Raw genomic sequence first — 24570 nt, forward strand, 5'->3', positions numbered from 1 at the left:
TTTGTCTTGTTCATGGAAAAGTGCCATTTCCTTTGGTTTACACCTATGGGTGACTCTGAGTTTTGCTTTTGTGCTTCAGCGAATATCTAGCCTGAATCTGTCTCATCTGCTGAGTACTTCAAGCTCAAAGTAAAACCCTGGCAGGCCATGTTGTGTAGAATTTCTGTGTTCAGTCTGAAGAATCAAATCTCTTTGTTAAGACAAGATTTCCTGAAAAATCAGAGCTTGCAATGCTTGTATTTTTCAACTATCAAGAGATAACAACATGTAGATGCTAGCATGTTCCGACCTGGAAGCCCTGACTACTAGGACAATTGATGTAAAACTTACGCCAAGTTTTGCACTGCAAAATCTTGTGAAGAAAGGAAGAACAAGAAGATGGATACAAATGTCTTGTTTATCTCAAAGGCATGTCCTGCAACTCTTATTCCCTGACTTTGTATTATAGAGTGGGGAATATCTAGGGTATGACAAAAACGTGTTTTGCCCATGTCTGAATTTTCTTTGTGGAAAGCAGGGCACAAAAAGAGCAATGACAGTCTTGTTCCAGCATGAAGCTGATCCACTTCCAGACTCAAGAGCTACAGTCTTGAAATACTTGGGTGTAGAATCCTTCCTTATCAAGGAAAATCCAGTAATGACATCTCTTCTGAATCCAGTACCAGATGCTTCTGGAAGGAAGAATAATTTGAGGAAAAGACAACTTAAACCTGATATGGTCTCATTCACATTTCGTAGTATGTTAATATAAGTATTTGCAGAAAACCTTGTGATTTACATCTACTTGTGGAAATGCACAGATGCAAACACCATGTTTTATTTCTTACTATAGATAGGATTAATCAAGTCTATAGTGCAGAAAGCAATGGCTATAGTTATAACACAATGCAATCTGTTTTCTGGAGTGTTGTCTTATAGATAAGAAGCTACAAATTAATATTTTGTATTTAGACCAGAAATCAGAATTCCTAAAAATTTACAGTAGTGCAGGCTTTTTTTTTTCCCTCTGGTTTCATCCCAAGAGTCTGGGACATGTCCACTGAAGCACATAGCTGCAGTGGTTGAAGATATTGCTGCATCCACTGCTGTCTCATCTCTCATCTTGAGGCTGCTAAAGGCAAAATTATCTGCCCACATTTCAGCCAGTCTGTTTCATAGTTTTCACACAAATTGACCTCTGTGGGTAGTTTAAGCTCATGTGTGAACAGCAGCAGCAGAGATCTGAGCATGATCCTGCTGCTGCTTCTCAAGGGCAGACATGCAAGGAAATGAGCTGCGACAGCTGCAGCTGAAAGCTCTGCAGCAGGGCAGAAGGTGGGAGACCACTGGGAGAAGAGCTGCCCACCCCAGCTGTGCACTGTCATTGCTCTGCAGAGCTGCTGCAGGAATTGCCCCTGTGAGGCCCAGGACGTGGCTTCGGCTTCAGAGAACAAAGGTTACCCACTACCTAATATTTAAACAGTTTAAGCTTACATGTATATTGTTACCTCAAGTGGCTTACGGTGAGCTAGTAGAGGAGCCTCTGTAAAGAGATCTGAGAGAGAGAAAACAGGAGTCCTGAGAAGGAGGGCAGTTCGCACAGCACTAGACCTCACAGGGAACAAATCCCGGTGGAGTGAAAGCAATGTGGCTTCCAGCAGCTTTTGCTGATGGGAAGCACTGCAGATCTGCAGTGTCTCTGGTTAGCTAGCAGATATTTTATTAACTAAGAACTATGGGAAAGGAAAGCCCTAGGACAAACAGACTATTAAAAATGCAGAAGAACAGTTCAGCAAAGGAAGAAATGGGCTTCCAAATATTTATATTTTTTACACTTGATCAAAAAATTGAATAAGCTTGATTGTTTATAAACTCCTGGAATAGTTTAGTCTGGAAGGAAGCTCTGCAGAAGGCCCACACTCAAAGCACAGCCAAAGCCAAATTTAAAGTTGGACCCAACTTGGAAATTAGATCATGTTGCTCAGCTATTATCGATGGCTAACCAACCTGAAAAAAAATTTAAACAGCTGTTTGCTAAAGGGTAGCTTTCTCATCCTTTAAATAAGTGTTCACTGTGCCTCTTATTTTATGCCACAGCAGAACGAAGAGACCAGACTTCGTTCAGCAGGTTACCATGAGTTTGACATCACAAGATTCCTGTAAGAGCTACGTTGAGAGAGCAGTGCACACACCCAACCTTACTTTAAAACATGACCATAAAGTGACCATAAAGACATGCTGAGGTAAACTGCAGTGCGCAGCTCTTCCTGGGACAGACCACAGTAAGCATCTCTCACAGCACAGCTAAAGCAGCTCGTCATGGGATGACTCACAGCATTAGGCAAACTGAAGTAAAAATACTGCTTCTTTAACATTTAATTAAAGGTTAAAAAGAAAACTGTGTTATAGAAATATGTTTTAAATAATAATAAAAAAAAATACAGTCTTGTACCACACAGAGAAGCAAGAAGACATGCCTCAACAACTGTGGCTGCATCTGCACTGTTTTCTCTGAAATCACAATGCAAATACAAACTCGTTCTATGCAGGTTATGTTCTCAGCTACCAGGTCAAAAAGTCAATAGAAAAAAAGCATGTTATGAAAACCTTATGTTTGACTGTAAACTGCATTGAGAATTCACTGAGGTTCTTAGCAGGGTAACACTATTCAGTGTAATTCAGACGATGGGCACACCTGCCTCAGAATGGAGGAAAATAAAGCCTGAGAAGACATGCTTCCGTGGCTGACTGAAGACAAACAAAATAGTGTACAGTGAGATTTCCAGTCTCAATGCATCAAAGTAGATTTGGCACTGTTTGTGAGATCTTATTTTTGGACCAATGTTCCAATCTCAGATATAAAGTCTCTTATTTTTAGTATGCCAATGTTTGAAAAAAATAATTCGAATATAAAATATGTTTAAAAACATATCTGCATAAAATTAATTGTATTGCTGGATTAAACACTTCTAATTTATTTATTTATTATTCAGCCAGAATTATTTAACAACAAGCTCTAGCTCTTTTAATCTCTCTGCCTCTCTCAGAGTTGCCGATAACGAACAGTATTTCTGGTTCTCCAGCTGCAATTAAGAGTGCTATTCTTCTCAAAAGAAAGGGAAACATCTGTGTTTGTATCATGTTATGTTAACCACCTAGCAGCTGGATCACAGCACTAGGAACATAGCCTGGCAACTCTAAAGGACTCTAGAGAATTAGAGCCCAGAGACCATAGAATAGTGACAAGAGTTTGGTACAGACTCATATCAAGCTGCTGTGAAAAAATACCAGGTTTTTAGGGGTGCTTGTTCTAGCATCAAAATACGTAAGGTATGTTATCATAAATCAGCTTTACAAGCAAAGCTTGTAAAGAGAAATTAGCTACACCTAAACTATATTGCAGAGATTGAAACCACAATGTCAAAACCTGTCTTTTTTTTTTAAAGCAGGTAAATTTAAGTTTGCTTACAGAGCAAATTATTATTTAACTCCTTTCTCCCACAAGCCTTTGTTGTCTGGACAGACAAGTTCTGACAAATCTTCCTGGGAAGGTTTAAGGAGAATTCAGTTAACCCTCTGCTACCCATCCCACCCCTTGGAAGGAAACATTGCCTGGCCCTAGAAAGAACTATTTAAGCCAGAAGCACCATTCAGCCCAGGGGAGGTAACAGCTTAAATTGGCATCTCTTTCTTCACTGCACGTGGTTTGGAAACTAAGAGTTTACAAAGACCACACCTACTCCAGCCAAGACAACCTTGCAGATTATCTTTACCAGAAACTTCATGCTTTGGTAGCCCTGAATGAGTCTGGTTTGACGGCTCATAAGACAGACTGTGAGCACTGATTATTATACCAATGCTTTGATGCTTTCTGCCTTATGTCAGTAAGGTTCACTAGGCCCTCGAAAAATAGCTTTATATTTAAACTGCTCTTGCTTATGCTTTCGGATGTTTCATTTCTTTTAACTGTGACCTTAATGGCTACTTTTAACTTATTTTAATAATTTTCACTCACAAATTACTACCATCTAATCTCGGTTTTGACAGAATTCTTGGAAAGCTATTTCTGAAGAAATACACACATTTTAGTGGCCTTAAATGAAACTTAGGTTCAGAATAACACGCAGAAGCTTATTGGCACAGTGTACTGTGCCAAATTAAATAACAAAAAGTTCATGGTTTTTTTATTTAGTCATTGACCAAGAGAGGCCTGAAAATTCCTTATGGAAGATCTGCAGAATAACCTCTATAATGTTGTTTTGTATTTAAGAAGCTTCCAAGTTAAATAAAAAATCCCTCTGCTCACTCCCTGGAAGCACATTCAGATCTCCTCCCTATAGCTGCAAAGCAACATGTTGCACAGCCCTTCTCCTGAAAGCAGTTTGTTCCTTCCTGAGCAAGCAACTACCGGGCACACAGCTCTGCCTGTCCCGCAGAACGATTTAGAGTGTAAATAAATGTAAATGTCTCTATCAGATGCACAGCTGGAGAGATCCTGCCTGCTGGGTGCATGACAGAGAGCACAAGGGTGTCCAGCTCATTGTAGGACTGTATGAATACCTGAATGAATGGGATATGTCAAAGTAGTGACATTAAATCTTTGCTTTTGGTAAAGCTGCAGGGAACAAATAGTTTCATTGCCAGTTAAAAAGGGAAGGCATTTCAAGTCAATACCTTTGAGATTTTTTTAATCTTTCTTTTTCACCATAATGAATGATTAGACTGAACCAAAGCACCACAAATCTGTTTCCTATCTCTTCCTCCTCTTGTAAACTAAAAAAAGAAAAATGTTTATAGGTCTTCCAACTACAGAAAACTGTATATTTATTTTGTTCACTGGGAATTTTACACACTACAACAATACAGAATTGTGCAAGGGTTAGTAGGAAACCTGCTATTATTTCTAAAACATACATTGTGATATTATTAGAAAGGTTTATAGACCATGCTTTCGCTTTGATGCTAAAAATAAATTAGACTAAAAATAATTTCTGCTGCTAATAATTTCTCTGATTATCTTTACATTCAAGCACTTATTCATTTTGTTTTCATTATAAAAAAATTTATATTATCCTGTATCATATAGGCTTGAATAAAGATGTTCAATATATGTTGCTCTTTTCCCAGCATAATTAACTTGCAGGCAGTATGAAAATAAATTAGACTAAAAATAATTTCTGCTGCTAATAATTTCTCTGATTATCTTTACATTCAAGCACTTATTCATTTTGTTTCCATTATAAAAAAATTTATATTATCCTGTACCATATAGGCTTGAATAAAGACGTTCAATGTATGTTGCTCTTTTCCCAGCATAATTAACTTGCGGGAAGTATGTGGGCTCGGTCAGCTCAGGCATATCCATTTACTTTTCCTTTGGAATGTCCCACAGGGTCAAGCAGTGCACAAAGGACAGTAGTTTGTGGTGTGATTTAACATTTGTAAACCCAGTGCACTCATCTGTCTGCATTGCTCTCATGTTTTAAATGCTTTTATGTGTATTGCAGCTACACCCAGCAGCCCGAGACACACACCGGGACTAAGTGCTACACCTGCACACACCAATCAGCCACCCTGGTTTCAAAGACTAAGCCTAGAGGTTGTCTTCTGGGTAAACATTTGATTGCTTTCCTTCATCCCCACACACACTGATGTTAAGTCTCACTGGTTACAACAAACAATTCCAGGGAGGTCTATTTTCAGGATGCCTCCTCAGCCTGGCGGTAGGATTTGGACTTTATTGTTCCCAAGGCCTGTCTAACATCAGATGAAATCAACACACTGCTCTGTGACAGTTGATCTAGTTTCATTAAACTAGCCAGTACAGTACTAAAGAAATGCTATTTCTAGCAGTGATTTCTCACAACGTGATTGCACAGTCAGTGGATGCTCACGAAATACCCCAAAGATTCAAGGATTTGGCTGCCATGAATGTTCAGATAGAGTTAGCCATGGGCTCCAGGGCAGGTAGTCTTTACCAAAGAGCACAAGAGAGGCTTATTTGACATAAAGTTGCTTTCAAGCACTTCAGAAAATCAAAAGGACACTATCATGACAAAGATAACGATGAACATTTTCCAACACCTTAGCCGTCTTTACAATTGTAACATTTCCAAATGTGGAAATGTTACAGTTCTGCCATCCAAAATCCATTTCACAGTCTGCCTGGCTGCTCTATTGGGCTTTTTCATAGAGCAAAAACAAAGCATAGATAATCTAAAGTAACTTTCCCCCCATGCCTAGAAGGTATCGCTGTCTAGGCTCCCGGCCAGATGTCATCATATGCTGCAAATGCTCTTGGTCACATGGATAATTGCCTGCTGACATTCAAATCCACCCTTCTAGCCTTTCATATCTGTGTTATTCTCCTGGGTCTGTGCCTACACAGATATCATTTAAGATCAGATCACATAGTCATGACAAGCAGGGAACTCCAGCCCACTGTGGTAACTGAACCTTTGACACAATTTCTGGACTTAAGTACAGAGAAGAAAAAGACAACAAAGGAGATGAAGGCATGGCTGGAACTCACTGGGTATTCTTTGAGATAAAGAGACAGTAGAAACAGTAGACAGTATTTAAAGACGTGCAGAAATGTCTGAGGCTTGTTTTCCAGATTGGCATTTTGACTACATTTTAAAAGTTCTACTTGCCAGCTGCAAAATCTCCATTGCCTTCCAAAGTCAAACCCACCTACCACATCTATATCCAAGACTGACCTTAAATGGTCCAGCTCCTGACAATGCAGGTCTTCCATACTTCCAGGTTCTCTTGAAATAGGGCTCCTCTTTCCATGATCAAGCAGGAGCTACAAATCGAGAGAGGTTTGGTTTTGTTGGGGTTTTTTGGGGGGCTGGGAAAGGGGTGTTTATTTGTTTGGGGATTTTTTCAGAAGATTCATTCATGGTATTGACACTGAAAATACCTATTTTAAAAATGTGATTCTGACCCTTCCCTAACCACTCAATTAAATAAATGTTTGAAGGATAAACTACAGTTTGATTGGAACAACTATATATAGACACATCTCATATAATTCAAACACAATCATCTGTTTAAAAGGTAGAGTTTAATAGTCAGATATAGTACATTCAGTATAATGTAAACTACTAAGAGCTTAATCAAGCGCTGATAAGGATAAGATTTCCAGTATGGACACCCAGCCCATGAAATGTCTGTTTTTCTTAGCATACAGACAAGCGAAATAATAGGAACATATGAAACACATTGAGATATCTCATCTCTTTCTGTGTGTGCTTTAAAATGAGCAATTTTCATGTCAGTGAAGATTTGATTAGGATTTTGCTTGGTTCTCTGGTTACTTTCCAATATCTTTTATAAACAATTCTGTCATTCTGTACTTAGGACAAGAATATCTTGTACATCCTATGCTATATATAAACAGAAGAAGCTGTGCCTAAAATATATACTTACAGGCCCGAAGACAGCATATTTTCCAACAATACTGCAGAACAGCTTCTAATTCCTTTTTTGTAAATGGAAAACTTGACCAGGTTAAAAGAAGTGCTACTGTCCTGTGATAGCACATACATTTCTTACAGGGTCAGGTAGAATACCCATAAACTCCTCTTTACCATCTAGGCTTTTTCCACTTTAAAATAATGGAAATAAAATGCTTATACAGAATATCAATTTTGGAAGTCTCATGGTATGCATATAAAGTTATATGTATTTTCCCTTATTTATGGGTGCACAAGCTCTACAGAATATCATAATCAATAGCAGATTGAAGAAACTTTTCAAATTAGTAAACACCAGATGATTTATTGTTCACTAATATTTAATTTAAAAGTGTATTATTTTTGCTGCATTAAATGCTGTGAAATTTTCATAGTAAGCTATACAGAGCTGATTGGAAGCATATTGTATAATTATGTGGCAATAATCTGCATGAATTATTCTCTTAGTTTCTTTTAATCTTGATGCCCTAACAAAGGCTACCTTGAGAAAAAGAATATCACCGCAAGTTTTGTTTACTATAATTGATTCGGGAAAACTGTAGAGAACTTGTGGATCTAAGAATATTTGTCAGAATACAGAACTGCCAAGTCAGATGATAGCTATTAATTAAATATAATGGAACTCACACTGTAATTTTAGTAGTTACACACTAACAACTAAAATATAACTACTAAGATAGCAATCCAAAACCAAATATTTTTCCATTTTTCATAATTCCTGAAATAGTTTCAACCTCAGTAGGAATTTTCCATGCACTTCCAACAGGTTAAATACTACTTATTATCCTAACAATCTTACAAGTTTAAAATTACTTAGGCTAAGTCTTGCAAACATTTGAGGAAGCAAAAATAAATAAGTTTTAAACTTTTTTCATTAAACTATATTGCTGAAAATCAAAGGAAAAAAATAAGTGCCAAACAAACAGCTAGCTCAAAGCACAGGCAGAGTGAGCAGCCACTTAAAGCATGTGCACAAAACTTCAATTAAACGTCTCTTGTGGCTGAGTTACAAGATTTGTCTATTTTCCTAGAAACATGCTTTTCCAAAATTTCGAAGGACTTAAATTATATCTGAGAACTCTACAATCTCATTTTTAAACCAGATGAAATCAACAACAGTCAAAACTGACTTGAGTTCACCCACACACAGCATGAATTTTTAACATATCTTTCTTTGACCTTATAAACTTAGTAAGGCTGGAGTTTTTCTGGCTTCAGAAAAACACTCAAAAATGTGTAGGATAAGGTGAAATTTTGCAAGAGGATTAAAAATGAACTTTTCCTTTTATGATTTCTTGCAGTTTCTGGAGACCAATTTTTCTCACACTGGCCACGAACAGTGTTGCAGTCATATCACTCTCTTCCTCCTGTCCTATCATCTTCAAATTTCCACCCTCTGTAGCATATCTATTTCAGGCAGGTACTTTCTTTTCCTTTCTTTGCCTGTATAGTGTTTAGCTTACTAGGAGTTAGTATGTGAATGAGTTTTCCAATGTTACCACAATATAAAATTATTATAATAGTTCTTCGTGCTTTCTGATTTTGTCCAGTCTGAACACAGACAAGTAGCAATTAACCCAAATAAATTGACCAGGAGTAGTTCTTCCCTTATTGAACTGTACACAGTCATGGGCTGCAAAACATGTGTGGCATTCAACCCTTCACTTGATTTGTTTCTGACTTTGTAGCTCACTGTGGCAGCAGATGGCTTTGGTACAGTTATTAACTATAAATATGATAAATACGCAAGACTTGTCATCTTTGCCATCTAAGCTATTCTGCAGCCATACAAGCAACCCAAAATATAAACAAACACATAGGCAGTGGCTAGCTAATTTAGGAGATACCCAGTCTTTCTCAAACTGCAGGGAGTCAAGTAACATTCCCCTGTTGCTCTGGAAAGAATGCTCCTCTGGCCAGCAGACTCCAAACCATTGCACATGGTCCCACAGCGGCTGCTGCTGCTACAAGGCTCTTGTAGGCAAAATCCCCCAAATCTCCTCCCAAAATTTGGCCATATTTCTGGATGTGCCAAGAAGTTCAGTGCCACAGTCTTGATTAACATGGGTAAAAAATCCCCAAACCTGGTTTGCTTATTTTCTAATACATATTTCTTATCTTCAGTGACTGCAGAATTAAAAGAAGAAAAAAGAATCTTTTTCGAACAGAAACTTTTTAGAGTGAGTTACTGGTAAATTTCTGCTTTCTTTTTTCTTTCCTTAAAAAGTTCCAAACCTTAAAAAACAACCAAACAATTCTCAAGAATCTACACAGATCAGAAATTTCTTACACTTGAGCCAAAACTGAACCTGAATTTTGAGAGTGGAAAGGATTGTTAAATGTAAGGAGTACAATGGGAGGAAAACACTTAGAACTTTGTCAACTTTATAAGGAAATCAAGGACAAGATGGAAATATTACCTGCCTTCTGCAAAGAAATATATTGAGTGTATTTTCCCTGAAGCCGTTGAATGTATAAATTCCATATTTTCTGAATTAAAAGGCTTCTGAGGGGGGGAAAAAAATAATTTCACCTATCTAGGCTGTTGCCTCTCCACAGACAAACCCCCAAAGCCAACAAATGAACAAGAACACTATAATGGACGACCTAAATTGCCAAACCTAAAAAAATTTACTAAACATGTGGTAGAGAGTTTGAGATCCTTTGTAGAAGAATAGTAACCCATTATCCAATCTAAGAAAGATATAGGCTGAACCAGTAGTAGCCTTTTTCTAGAACCCATAGGAAGTCAGAGTCTGGTTTAACTGGAAGATAATTAGTTTCCTGATTTTTTTTTTAAGCAGCATTCACTGTTTTGAGATGTGCTTTTCTCTATCATTCTTTAACTCACATAAATAATGATTTAGTGCATAAATTCCATTCGGTCATGAAGTAGCAGCTGCTTCATCTCTAGAGACACAAACAGCCTTGCTGGACATAGTTTTTGTTTGCCATGATATTGATGGCTGGAGCAGAGTCCGGCATAATACTGATCTCAGGTGATTTCACATCAGGAAAAATGCATTGATTAGAAGCCTCATACACAAAGCACTAAAGGCATAGCAGGAAGAAGTCATTACAGCCATTGATGCATGGTTTCTGGGCAAAAGCCCAATGAGCAGGGTATTTAACAATTATGTTTGCATGCCTTTTGTCTCTTTATTCTCCTTGTGAGTGCTGAGAAAAACTGCAGCCCTTATATGGAAAAAACCCACAGGAATTGCTCAAAGCAAGAGTACAGTAATTATTGGTCTCTCTGACAGCAGTAATATGTGTGAGACAAACCTAAAACTCTTCCCCTGCTCTAGCCAGTATTGGCATTTCACCTATTTCATGATGCTGCCTGTTCCTGCTGTGTCCTGGACAAAGACATTGACTTTTGTAAGTCATTCTTGCTTCTCTATTCTTTAGAAAGAAAAAAAAAAATTAGTAACTGTGAAATCAAGCAAATTCTAGTTGGCAGCCACATTTCAAGTATTAATCCTGTTATCTAAAAGGCAGGTCCCTGACATATAAACAAGTTAAGAGCACAGATGATTAAATGCCTGCAATAACCTAGTAGCTGTTATGACTGATAGAGGGAAGCCTTCAATCTTTTGTACTTGTAGTTAACAGTGGTTATCCATAGCATTACTTTAAAATGGGTTTTCCAAAGCAGTCTGTAATTCATAATCAATTTGTTTCTCAATGCATGATTTTCAATATACAGAAGCCATATTTTGAAGATGTGTAAGTGGCACTGTGACTTAAAAACTAAGTGACCTAACATCAGCAGTGAGGTACCTGAGAATAAATGCTGCTTTCAACAAGGGCAGCCTGGAAACAGGATATCAGGTTCCAGCTTCCTACCTTTCTGCACCACCAATCCCTATGATCAGTTACTTGAATCAGGTGTAGAGGGTGGTCTTTATCTACCTATTAGAAACTCTTGGATAGTAACATCCTAGCATTTCCTGGGATGCCCTAATAAATAGATTTCTAACCCTATCCCAGAAAAGTCGGCTACTGACTTCAGTTTAGGACAGAGGCTACACCTACAAGCCAGAAAGCACATTCTACAAGGGCAGTCCTAACCAAGAGCAAGTTTATTTTGAAGCTAAATAGAACGTTTTAGTAAGCACAGATGACGACCTGAAGCCTAAAAATGCCTACATAATTCAGTGACGATCTTATTGAATGATACATTCAAAGGTGGCTGTACCATAAACACAGTGATTCATTCCCTCCTCTCTTTAAACACTCTAGAGCTGGGCACTTAAAAGTGCACACATATAGATGCAAAAAGACTGTTTTCTGGTCTCATGTAAAGAGATAGTAAGAACAGTATTGCAGTATGTCCCCTGGGACACAAGTACCTGAACCAGTAGGTACTTTTGATCAGCACACAGAATCACAGAATGGGGTTAGGTTGGAAGGAACCACCGTGTGTCACCTGGTCCAACCTCCCTGCTCAAGCAGGGTAATCCTAGAGCACATAGCACAAGATCACATCCAGATGGTTCTAGAAGTCCCTTATGAGCAATTGCACACTTTGTGGCAGCATTAAGCAATCACAGCCCTGGTTTTTATGCAGATTAAAACCTAACTTCCAGATGATCCTTCATGGAAATATTTCTGTAGGGGTTGCTTCTGGATTTTCTGCAGTAGCAAACAGCATGACTCTCCTACACCATCCAGGTAATAAATTTAGTAGGCAAATTGCACTAGCAGTGCAGATGCAACTTGCAAAGTTCACTGCTCCTCAGTTTGAAAGGAGATATGATTGCTTTTAAAAAGAAAAAAAAAACTTTTTCCTAGGACTGCTACTGTATAAGCAAGAACACCAAACACTGTTAAGGCCAATGTATGGTATGTTCTGTAATCTTGAAAAATTGTGTATGTGTAACCATATATGTGATTATTCTTTGCACCAAAGGTCTGGTGAGAGCATGGCCTCTTTTGGACTGTTATTTATTAACTGGAGTCTCTACCTGATACAGATAAGCACAGCCCAAGTACTTTTAAACACATAGGTCCTCACAGCACTCACCATGCAGAGAGTATTCAGCTCTATACAGGCACAGCAAGTTCCCAAGTGCTTTTGCTGAGGCCACATAGAACTGCACTGATCAGAGCTTGATGCAGAACCTGTCCTGCACAAACCGTTCATTACTCACATTGTACTGTCCTGTGCTTGCCCCAGCAGGCAAGATGAGACAGCAATTTACAGGAGCAATCAGACAAGTACTCTGTGCTCAGAACACATTAAATCTGTGTAAAGACTAAAAGTGCTGCTATACAGCTGTCATTATTCTACCCTGCACCAGTGGGCTGAAATGTTTATAGGCTCTTTGCTTTTTCCAAAAGGCAGATAACAAAACAAGTTATCCTATTCATATATTTAGATCCTAGGCATGTGCTTCTTTTCATGTTTTATCTTTGGGAACCCACCAGCAGCTGTAGTAGCCTTTAGTAAGAAGTTTGCTGAATTCCAGCCATACTTATTTCACAGCTGTGCTTCCAAACCCTGTGTAACTCTCACAGCTTTACTTACACTGCTGCAAATGACAGCCCTTCCAATGGACAGCTCTCACTGCTGGGGCACAGCTTTTCTCTTTGGACCACTATCCTATCTTGTAGCTCTAAGAGTGTGTGAAAGGCTAAGAGAAAATCAGCAGAACAGTACAGACTTTATTTCACTCCCTTTTAGGTCATTAGTAAATGGTGTAATTTCTTCAACAGAAGCATGAATTTTATACATTTAACACCACAATTTCCTCACAGAATGGATTCATTAGCAGATCGACGACAGATATTCATGCTGTTTATAAAAGTACATAGAATTAATAAGAAGCAGTAGTGCTAACATCCCATTTACCATTTAAATTACTGAAAGTCTAAGCTCAATGCATACACAGAATCCTATATCCTGCAACAGATTGGAAACTGCAGATATATTTAAAGAGACTTGTGACTTTGACATTTCCACTATCCCAAAGAACTGAATTGCATTGAAAGTTGAACAAACTGTTATCCATAATTAAATTCTTTCATTAAAGACACATCGAATTTAAGCCGGTCCATTTCACAAAACGTATAAAATAATCTTTGTAGAGTAATTTTGATATTATTTCTATCCATGGATACAACTATTTGACTTAAATTTAAAAAAGCCACTATAATTTGTTATGTAAGAAAACGCAAGCCTGTGCACAGTAAAATGGCATCCTGGTCAACCCCTGGAGAAAAAATACCACCATCATATACTGCAGGAAGAAAACCCCCTGGCAGTAAAAAATCCCATTCTCACAACTCTGAGAGGGAAAAAGTGTTGTTTGGCTTTTCAGAAACTACTGAGAATCCTGAGATAATTACTATTCATTAACAAGAAAAACAAAAGTTGATTTGGGTGTTAGGTATGTACTATATTTTAAAAGCTACTGGTTAAAAAAATCTTGGTGAAGTATCTAATGATGTTGAAAGTTCTTAAGAATATTTTATTACTTCTTTTCTTGAATGGTATTTTCCAGTCCCCATGCATAGGTGTGGATATTAAAAGTTTATACATGGCTCTGATTTACAAATACAGTCATTACCCTGTAGTCATCAAAAACCAGACTTGTAAATATGCAAGTAATGTAAATAATGATATATTGATAGAAGTAGTGAATGTTTACTTCTCCAGAGGAGTAGACTGAGCTTCCCGGAAAAGCTTGAAATATCCTAGGAAAAGAACCTAGACTAGTTAAAGTTAAGTGGTTCTACAACTCCAGAGAATATTTAAATTATGTATAGGGTTTGGATTGGTTGCTTTGATCTTTTTGATACTTTATAATTAATTTATTTGGATCTAAAATGTAACTGTTAATGACATCAACAAATTTCAGGACAGTATAAGATTAAATTCTTGAAAAAAACCTTCTTTCCATAGAAAAACTAGTAAAAAGATTACTCATTTCCTCAAAAAATCCTAAACGTGAAACTATTCTGAAAGGAATATTTTTTTCAGTACTCAAATATATTTGCACCAATCCTGACAGACTTCAGCTTGTGCATGTTGGTGCAGCTCCCAGGCACACGGAGCTGGAACTGGGCACCTGGCAACCATTATCTTAGGTGTGAAATATGGCTGTCAGGGAAAATGATGGCCAGTCTGCCTAGTGATCACAGCTGTACTTCAGTCAGATGGTCAATCTAAGATTAATATTTGTCAAAGATAGAAGGGAGGACAGATGCATCCAGTAGTAGGAATGGGAAGTCCATACAGAAACACAAGGCTTCATCTCCTGCGGAGGAAAGGTCTTAAGGGGGCAGTAAAAGAAAAAACTAAATATATAGAGAGATTCTTCTCTCACATGGAGTAAACTCCTGCAAGCACATAACACAGTTCTCGTTAAGTTTACTAGAGCTGTTTATTTTATGACTACAAAAAGAGAGCAAGCCAAGCCTTGCTAAGACATTCCAGTATAGCAGCGTTCTATAGCACACTACAGCTTTTCAAGCACTCATCAATACCTTACTCCAAACTCCTTTAGAGCAGGCTCAAACAAATCCCAAGGGTTTTTCTGGCACCTCAGTCTAGGGAGCAGCTCAGTCTGGGGTGAATTCTGCCCTACTGTGAGGGCTGGTGCTGCCCTCCCTCCATGCCCAGGCATGGGCTGCCACCACCCCAACTTAACCTGAGCTTTACCAGGGACATGAACCAACACTTCTAGAAAACATGTTGGAATAGTAACTATTGCAGATTCAGCTCCCATGTGTGGTTCACTGCAGAGCCACTGCAGATGCACAGGAGATTGCTGTACTGGCATGAGGAAGGATGAAATAAGCAACCTGGAAGAGGGAAGAGTAGAACCACCTCTTTTAACAGACAAATTACTGTCTGAATTTTGTTAGCCATTTGTTTATTTCCTCAGAATTTTAGTTGAAAAATAATGGCATAATATAATACTGTGACATTATAGCATTATATGCCATATTTAAATCAGGTTCACCCCACAAGATTAATGAAGGGCATATTACAAAACACTATGAAGTTCAACTCTTAAATATGAGGAAAAATTGAATGACTCATCTATGATCACATATACAATGAAAGCATATTAAAACAGTGTCACTTTAAAGCTCAGAAAAAGATTATTTTACTGCAGCCTGGTTCCAAAAAAAAATGTCAAAATAACAAAGAATATACTGCATAACCAGAGGGTTTTTTTCCTCAATTTTCACATCATTATAATAGCACTTTCACAAGACTTCAAATTAGACTTGGTTTGAGATATTTTCATACTGTGTCGATCAGATGGAGAAAACAGAGAAGTTCATACATTTTGCAAACACCTACCACATTACCAGTAAGCAGGAGCACACTGACTTGGTTGCCTTGGGAACATTTACTGGCTGCAACACTTTTGAGGAATGTTTGTTTGCTTTATGTTCATTTGCTGTCTAACCACCCCTTTGAAAGTTTTGTACAATTCAGGAATGGTCAGGCATGTTTCCAAAAATGTGTTCCTGAGGTAGTCACACGTGTGGGCTGGTGAGGGGGAAAGGCAGCACAGTCAGGGTGGGGTTTCTGCCCGGAACACAGTACTGAGGCTGAGGTTGTTTCCTTATCAACTTTACATTTCAAACAACATTATATGTTCCCTCTTTGGATAAATTGCCTAGAAATAACACTTTCCCAACTGGGAACTGTACATTTTATACATCTCAGTACTACTACTCACGTGATGACTCTTAAAAATGTACATTTTGTGTTTTTCCCAAATATTCATTCTTGGGAGAATTCACAGTAGATTCAACTTTTATGAGATATCTGGGGAAACAATGAGTTCTGTCCATAGTTTTCTTAAGGGTCCAAAAATATAGAAAGCAAGGGCCCTATTAAACTGTTGCATAAATATGTACAAAAGCCAAATAAGTGCCTATGTAAATTCTTGGTTCCTCTGGAGCCAAAAAACTTAAAACTGTTTCTGAAATATGAGAATCTGAAATATAAGTTTCAAGTATTATTTTCAATTAGCAATGAGACAGAGTGTCAAAGTTTTGAGTTCAAAGAACATAGTACAAAGGCCATGGGAGTCTATTTTAGTTGGGCATATGCATGTTTATGCAAATATTTTATGAATAATTAGGCTTCTAAAGTAATATGAAATAGGAATTGACTTCAAGCTTGTAAATTGCACTTTTCAACAGTGTTCCTCAGTTTTCTTGGAAATCATCTAGAACAAATTTAATCATTGTGAATTTGCCCCATTGAGTTAACCTTTTCTTTTTTCTCCACCAATGAAACCCTGGGCTCATTCAACCAAAGCAAACAGCATTATCAAGGTGTACACCTGTGTAAACATAATTCAGCTCTGCCTGCTCCTATGCCAGGATTTTCCTGCTATAATGATTGACTGACAATTCTTGTTTCTTTATAGTACTCTAAAGCTTGTTGTAAAATGTATTTCTGAAGTGAGTAGCAGCACTAGCTGTGTCTACCAGCATGGTGGACTTAATTATTTCTAGTGAATCGAAAGGAAACAATATTGTATAATTGAAATTTAAGAACAAAGGATGCTAATACTCCAACTCTCTATTATGTGTGTGCCTTTATAAATCTAGATTTCACAACATGATGAAAGACAACCTAAAATATGAGGGAGTACAGCTTATTATACAAGTATATTTTGTCTGTACTTGACCTAAATGGCAGCCTTTGATTCTGCTTAATGACAAATCACTTTTAACTGAGAACAAAGAAGTCTAACCATAATTACCACTTGGACATTGGTGATTTGTTTTAGTAGCTCCTGTCAAAAACAAAAAAATAAATGGAGCAGCTACAGCCTCTTTCAAGGTGCTTATGTACTTTTTATTTGTCACCTTTTTAAAAGTCACTTCAGGTACTGCATATAAATGTCCCTTTTCTGAATCTTAACAAAAACAGGAAAGTCTGTATAAAATTTGTTTACGAACCAGCAGATTTAATCAATGTTGAATGTTCAGCTATTCTTTACAAACCAGTTAAACCAAACAAATCAAGGTTATTACTGAATAAAAACTGTATGTTTATTTATCCTTATACATTTTAGAGTTTGGGGATACATGATCTAAAATATAATACCTGACTTGGGGGCTATGAGAGAAGTTGACTTTATAATAGACTTCTTTTGAACAATTGAAGAGTGACAGTGATGTATACCAAAGTGACTCTAAACTTCCCTAAATTTGCTGATAAAGCTCTATAGGATATTGTGAAGTTGGGTAAAGTAAATGTACCTCTTCCTAACTGCTAAAAGAGTTGCTGCTAACTGCTAATAAATTGCTGATGAAAGGATTGTAGCATTAGCTCAGATTGTATATTTTGCTAGGACTGCTTGACATGGAGTTAATTTTCTTCAACACACACTGCATGGTGCCATGTTTTAGATTGGTCACAGTGCTAATACATCAATGTTTTAGGTATGGCTGGACGGAGCTTACACAGCAACAAGACCCACTCTTTTTTTTTTACTGTGCCCCGCAGCAAAAGGCTGGGAGGGGAGGCAGCCAGAACAGCCATCCCAGCTGGTCAAAGGGACTTGCTGCCAGCCAGGGTCAACCCACCACACGTATTCATGAGCTACAAATATACAGTACAAAGAAGCTAGGAAAGAATATTAAATGTGATCCTTAGATCCTAGCCATTAGGATGGTCAATCTTAAGCATCAATAATATAGCAAGAGAGCTACTTTTTGGCTTTCTTCTCCAGAAGAAAAACCATGAACTTTTAAGCAAACTAGCCTTGTTGTCTTGAAGAACTACTATAATTTGGGGTACTTTGAAGTGTTTCCAAATGCATACACTGAATTGCAAGGGAGAAAAATTAACACATAGTGCCTGATATAATAAATATTGCACAATATATGAAGATGAATACAAAAGTTTAAGAAAACATCTCAACCATTTGTAGGCTTTCTGCCGTGCAGTTGTACTAAGCTGCTTTACCAAGCACTTTTATTACATCAACCTTTAATATCTTACTTCTATGTCAGACAGCCAGTCACGCAGATTTTTCTCTTCCTTGTAAGTCTTTGAAGCTTGACTGATGAGTGAAGTAAATCCAAGCTTCTTGTTTTCCCATTTTCCTGTGCCAAAATGCATTTCTCTTAGAAAACTACAAAAGGCTTCTGATTTTATTCTACTCAAATCTCTTACTTTCGTTTTAGTCTTTCCCATTACCAATATATGGCAAAAAAACAGAGACAGTTCTAATGAAATCTATTAAAAGAAATACCCAAAACACAAAATTCTTTCCATGGAATACTTCAAAGAAGTAGCACCACTGCTATCTTGTGGAGAACATGAAGTTTATGAAAGATCAGGATGTAACATTCCCTGAACACATTTGAGTAAATTCTTTTAAGAGCAGAATTTATTTCTGGTCAATGTCAGAAGCACCACTAGAGAAATGGGAAAAGAGAACAGATGGATCAAAGGGCTGTGTTCCTCTTGCCTGATGTTTATGGTGTAAAAGTTTGTTATCTAGTCTGTGCTACTCACATCATCTCCTTCTATTGTCAGTGGAAGACAATATCATTTTTTGAAGAGGATCTCCGTGTCCCTATTTAAGGCTATTGTAGAACGAAGTCCAACACTCTTTTCAATGCTAGAGAAGGCTGTCACTCTCTACTGACAAGACGAAACATCTGGCTGCCTAAAACCAGGATGTGTTTCTTGGGGGGGGACATTGGGGTTTTTTGAATGAATCCTACTCAAAATCCACAAAGCTCCTGAGGGTCTCTACAAGTCCCTGAAATTGCAGGACTGGGATCATAATATAATCTGCCAGTCCTTTTTATTCATTTGCTCTACTCGCTTGTTTGCCAAAACATTCACTTTACATCAAAATAAAAACCTTTAGGCACAAAACCCAAGTATATTTTGGCCAGCAGGTTGTTCAGCAAGTTGATGAATTGGGGTTTCTTCACATAGAGCTCTGGGCTCAGAACATGTCCTTCAGCTGAGCAGAGCCCAGTATTCATTTTAATGTCACTGTCATAATTTCTTATCTTTTTAAGAAGGGACCTTGCAGTTGCTGTAGGCAATTTCAGGAGCAATGCAATTCCCTGACATCACTTCCCACTCTTTCAAATGGCTTTTGCTCATTGTTTCTTAAGGACTGAGTTCCTGCTGCACACTGATTCCCGTGGTCATGCAACAGTGGTAGCAAAAATGTTTATGTTTGATAAAAGTGCTGAGAATTTCCCCATCCTTTAACTAACTCCATAAATATCAGCGCCCAAGAGAAAAATGCCAACACACTTTTCCTGGCCTCCTCATTCTTGGGAGTTCTCAGTGACCATGTCAGAATCCCCTACAGATCCTCCAGGATCTTCCACTATATCCACTTACTTGCCTTCAGGTTTCTGCCTAAAACAGTGAATTTCTTTCTCTGTCTTCCACTTGATAAGCTGAAAGCTGCTTCTTTTCTTTTGGACACTGCTAACTGATCTTTTTGACCAAGTAAGTCAACATTAGGTAGAGATGAATCTGTTAAAGCATTTCCAATATATCCTTCCATCTTCTACGTATGGAGAAGAGAAATAACTGGAAATAAGAATACTGGTCTATGTAGACAAAACATTGTAAAAGACAATAGTGTAATTTTCTTCAAAGTTTAAACAAACAGTAGCATATGGCAATGTGCATTGGTCATCCTGGGTATTAATCCTTGGAAATAGGATTGTATGAGTCTGGAAAGAAAAATGAGAAAAAACACACGAATAGAGATAGATGCAAAAAAGTTAAATCCAACAAATGTCTGTCCATAGAAGAAGACTTGGAAATCATATTCTTTCAAAGGACCCCCTCTGGAATCAAACATAATATATTCTTTTCTCTTTTTTCTTTCTCTACAGAATCAGTGGCAGCATTTCCATTTCTCAAGCTTGTCTGTGGGTACACAAACTTCCCTGAATACTACTGAAGGTCTCCAGTTTGTTTCCAAAACACAGAAGATCTCTGAGTACTATTGCTGCTTGCCCTCCCATTCCATGCGGAAAGCCTGACAGTTTGAAAGCATTCTGAGCTCCAGGTTACAGAAAAGTAGGGCAATGTTTTCTAAATTATATGCCAGAATTAGCAGAAGGCTCTTCTATATGCAAAAGGCACAGCATGAGCTGAGGTACTTTCAGAGGTCTGTCCTTCTTTCATCTTTACAGCATAGTGTGTGCAATGTCTGTTCCACTTTGGGAAGCCTCTGTACTGCCATGTGCAAGCTGACAATGAAGCAGAGGTTTCATTCAAACTCCAGGTAATCATACACGTGCATTTGCCTCCACCCTCCCACAGAATACCTCTGTTATACATTTCATATTGGAGTAGTGAGGTGATGGACATGCTCTCCTAGTATTTCAGCTGTTTTCTGTACATTAGGTCAAGCGAGGCATCCCATCATTTGAACATTTATTCAGTCTGCTCCCACCCCATAGATTCAAGCAACTTCAGGACCTAATGCCTGCTCCAGTCCTGCTCATTGTTGCTATGCCACCAGTTTGAAAGAGGGAGGAAAGGGAGGTTTCTTGAGCTGTTCTTCCAAAGCATCTCAAAGAGTGATCTACTCGAGTTTTAAAGAACAATTCCAAAACAGGCACTCAAAAGCACAAAAGAATCATTACAGAAGATCATCACCCAAACCTTCCTGTCCCATGGAAATATATGGCAAAAAGCTTGACTCTCTAGCAGTACCCATCTGTCACAACCGCTCACTCTGTGCAGCTGAGCCAATAAGTCAGAAGATTCGGGTATATCAGTCTCCAGAACACAACTAATCATCTGTTCCCAAGAGAGAGACAAGTATCAGACTATGTCAAAATGTTGGCTTTGTTCTGGGAATGTGACCTAATTCTGCAATATTCTCTTGCCTAAAGTTCAATAAGGCTTTAAGAAACTGGTGAAGAACTGTGTTGGGTTTTTTTTTTCTCAACTATCCTCCTGCTTAATTAGATGAGATTATAAAAAATTTGCAATCTCTTTAATCTGACTGTGCTTTTAAGAAAAAGTGCGGTTAAGTCCTAGAACAAGCCTTCAAAAGTAAGTGGAGATGGACTGGAGATAGGATGGCAGCTACAGATTCGCATAAATCACCAGGTATTACAAGCATCATTAGCCTTATTGGTGCTGTGCACGTGTTTCTCCTATCCACTACTTTCTACAAGAAATACATTTCATAATGACTTTGATTTCATATTAAAACATTCTAATCCATGAGGAGAATCTACTTGCCTGAAGGTACGAGCAAAAGTGAGTAAGAAAGACTCAATACTGTCAAAACTTGCACAGTCCTGCTAACACACAGGGAAAATCCAGCTGTCTCTTTCCCAGTGACAAAGTTGTGGATAGCCTCAAACTGCCTCCGGCAATAAATTTGCTACACACTGTACCACCACATGATAGAAAACTCAGTTTGAGCTAAGAGGATGAAAATAAATTAGTTTTGAAGCTAGATATATCAAAACATTATTCTTTCAAAATATGGTTCAACAACGCAGGTTGAAAACCAATGCAACCCCAAGTTTTAGATTAAAAAAACAACAGATCACATTATAAACACAGCCTGCTAAAAAGGTACTGATCAGGGTACCAGGGCAACTTGGGAGCTTCTCACAGTCCAGACTATAGCTTCAGCACAACATTGATTTTCAAACTAGAATAGTCACAGAAAGAGAGTTTTATTTAAATAATCCATATAAAAACAGAGAAATACACATGCAGGTGTCAGCCCCTCCAAGGCAATGCAGATACTGCCATTGCTTTTACTGAAGTCTTTCATTTTCCTTCAGATCAATAAAATATCTTCTAAATGCTTTTTACTCCATCAAACCAAATATAGGTAAATGCAAGTCTTGTCAACTGCGCATTTTGGTTCATCATTATGAATGTTAATGATGCACATCCATACTGGGTCCATTGCACTCAATAAAGCACAGCACATCACTGGGCTTCACGAAAGGACATTCATCCATTCTTCTGATGAATGCCCAAAATCTGTAGGTGTTTGGAAGCACTGGTGACACCAGTCACCAAGAAGATGCACTCAGAGTGATCGTGAAGAGCCTGTGGTTGGTGGTCCCTCTATTTCAAAGAGTTCATAGTGCAGGTACATGCACCCAGTGGCACCTTCTTCAGAATGAATTTCTTCATCTACTTCACATTAAAATGCACGTTTTTTGGAGAAAGATAACGTGTTTATGTTTGATGGATAAAGTTTAGTAACACAACATAAATTAGCAATGCAGACTCTGTCATGGAGCACACAGATTTTTACAATCTGAAATGATAGACTTTATTTAGACTTCCACAATCTTTAAAAAGCACCTGCTTATCAACATACACTTTGCAACATACTGTAAGGGCTCTGATACAGCACAATAAAGATAATTTTGTTACAGGAACTAATAATTATGAATTCTCAGTACCAGATTAAATCTGCAGAGACACTTTGGAAATGAGATGCTTACTAAATGTGGTTAATTTTTTTTAGTTTTCCCTGAAGACTTACTACAACTGAATGCATCTCTGTCACTTACCTGTTTCTGAGAGATTGAAAGATGAGCAGAAAATCCTGGTTTCCAGAGTGACTCTCATATGCATGTATTGCACATACTCCACCTGAAAAATGTCTTTCCAGTGCGGACATTTCTCATGTGAAATAATTAATTTGGGCAACGTTCAGTTCTACGGACCAGAAAGGGCAGTGCTTCTGCACACCATGGAATAATTTAAACATTGAGTCATAGCTTCAAAGAACGCGATGTTTTGCTCCCTTTTCATTTGCCGCCATCTAATAACTTATATCTAAAATTTAACAGAAACATGGAAAACCTCATAAGTGTACTCTTGGTGTTAAACATTTATATCTGCACTAAATATCTTACAATAAATATTTTAATGCACTGTACACATTCCTGTTGTCTTATTTTGAACATTGTTCTGAATTTTATGGGCAAAATTCAGTGCTACACTTCTCGAAGGTCTGCTAATATTAGCTCTCAACTCATCTGCAATTTAGAAGGTTCTCTACTACAAGCTTTGGTCACTATTATGCAAAGTTAAAATAGCTTGTTTCTGGGATTCGGTGCTTTAACACAAGCACAAGTGCAGCAACAGTAGCACACAGCCATCCCAGCAACTCTGTACAAGTTTACTCTAGTACAAAGAATTACGAAGCAGTCAATCCACTCAAGAATTTTAAGAATCGTACACAAAGCGAAAACAAAAGGTTATCCCATTAAAAATACATTGTTGCTCATTCACCTGGTTGTATCTTTCAGTAAATAGCTCCCAAATTGTCCCCAAAATACAAGCTCAAGAGGACTAAAAAAACTACTGCCAGTTGCTTCAAAGGAATTTTTTTCACTAAGACCCAGATTGTTCCGAATCACTAAACTGAAGTTAATGCACAAAACCCACAACAAAGTTGTACAATTTAATCCTACATGCAGTATTTCTCTCTCAGGATAGAAACCAAAATGTTGCCTTTTTATTGCTACATCTTTAACCATGTGAGAACGAAATTCTACATCACAAGAGTGAATAAGGGCTGCATAATATTATCCAAAATCCAGATGCCGCGTGAATAAAACAAAATAGTCATTACTGAAACATCACAGCATTTAGTTATTTATAGACTCTATTCAGACTCCACCACTAGCAAGACAGCACATGCTACAACATTCTTTTTGAATAGCCTTTCAGAGCACTTGAAAGATCTATTTTACAAGTCTGTACAACCAGAGAAGAGCCATGTATATAAGGGTAGAAGTAAAACACAGCAGGAAAACACATACACTTGAAGGAATAAAGAACATCTAATCACTTTTTATGTAAAAAGAGTGTTGAACTGTTTTCCTGTAATACTGACATTAACTCTGAGAGCCCTTCTCATAAAAGATCTATTACCCTCAGAGATGCAGCATTTTGGAAACATGTGCTGATATTTTCTAAGAGACCACTTGAAGAAAAAAAGAAAACTGCCTATCCCCAGCTGGCACAGCCAATCTGTTGTATGTGTTTTTCTGTCAGTAAAGACTCCAAGACAAACTTCATCAAGAAGTATAACTTTCCCTTTTGACCCAACCAGCTACTCTTTTCAGTGTGGTC

Source organism: Corvus cornix, chromosome 2 (assembly GCF_000738735.6).
Source record: "Corvus cornix cornix isolate S_Up_H32 chromosome 2, ASM73873v5, whole genome shotgun sequence".
In the NCBI taxonomy this organism is placed as follows: Eukaryota; Metazoa; Chordata; class Aves; order Passeriformes; family Corvidae; genus Corvus; species Corvus cornix.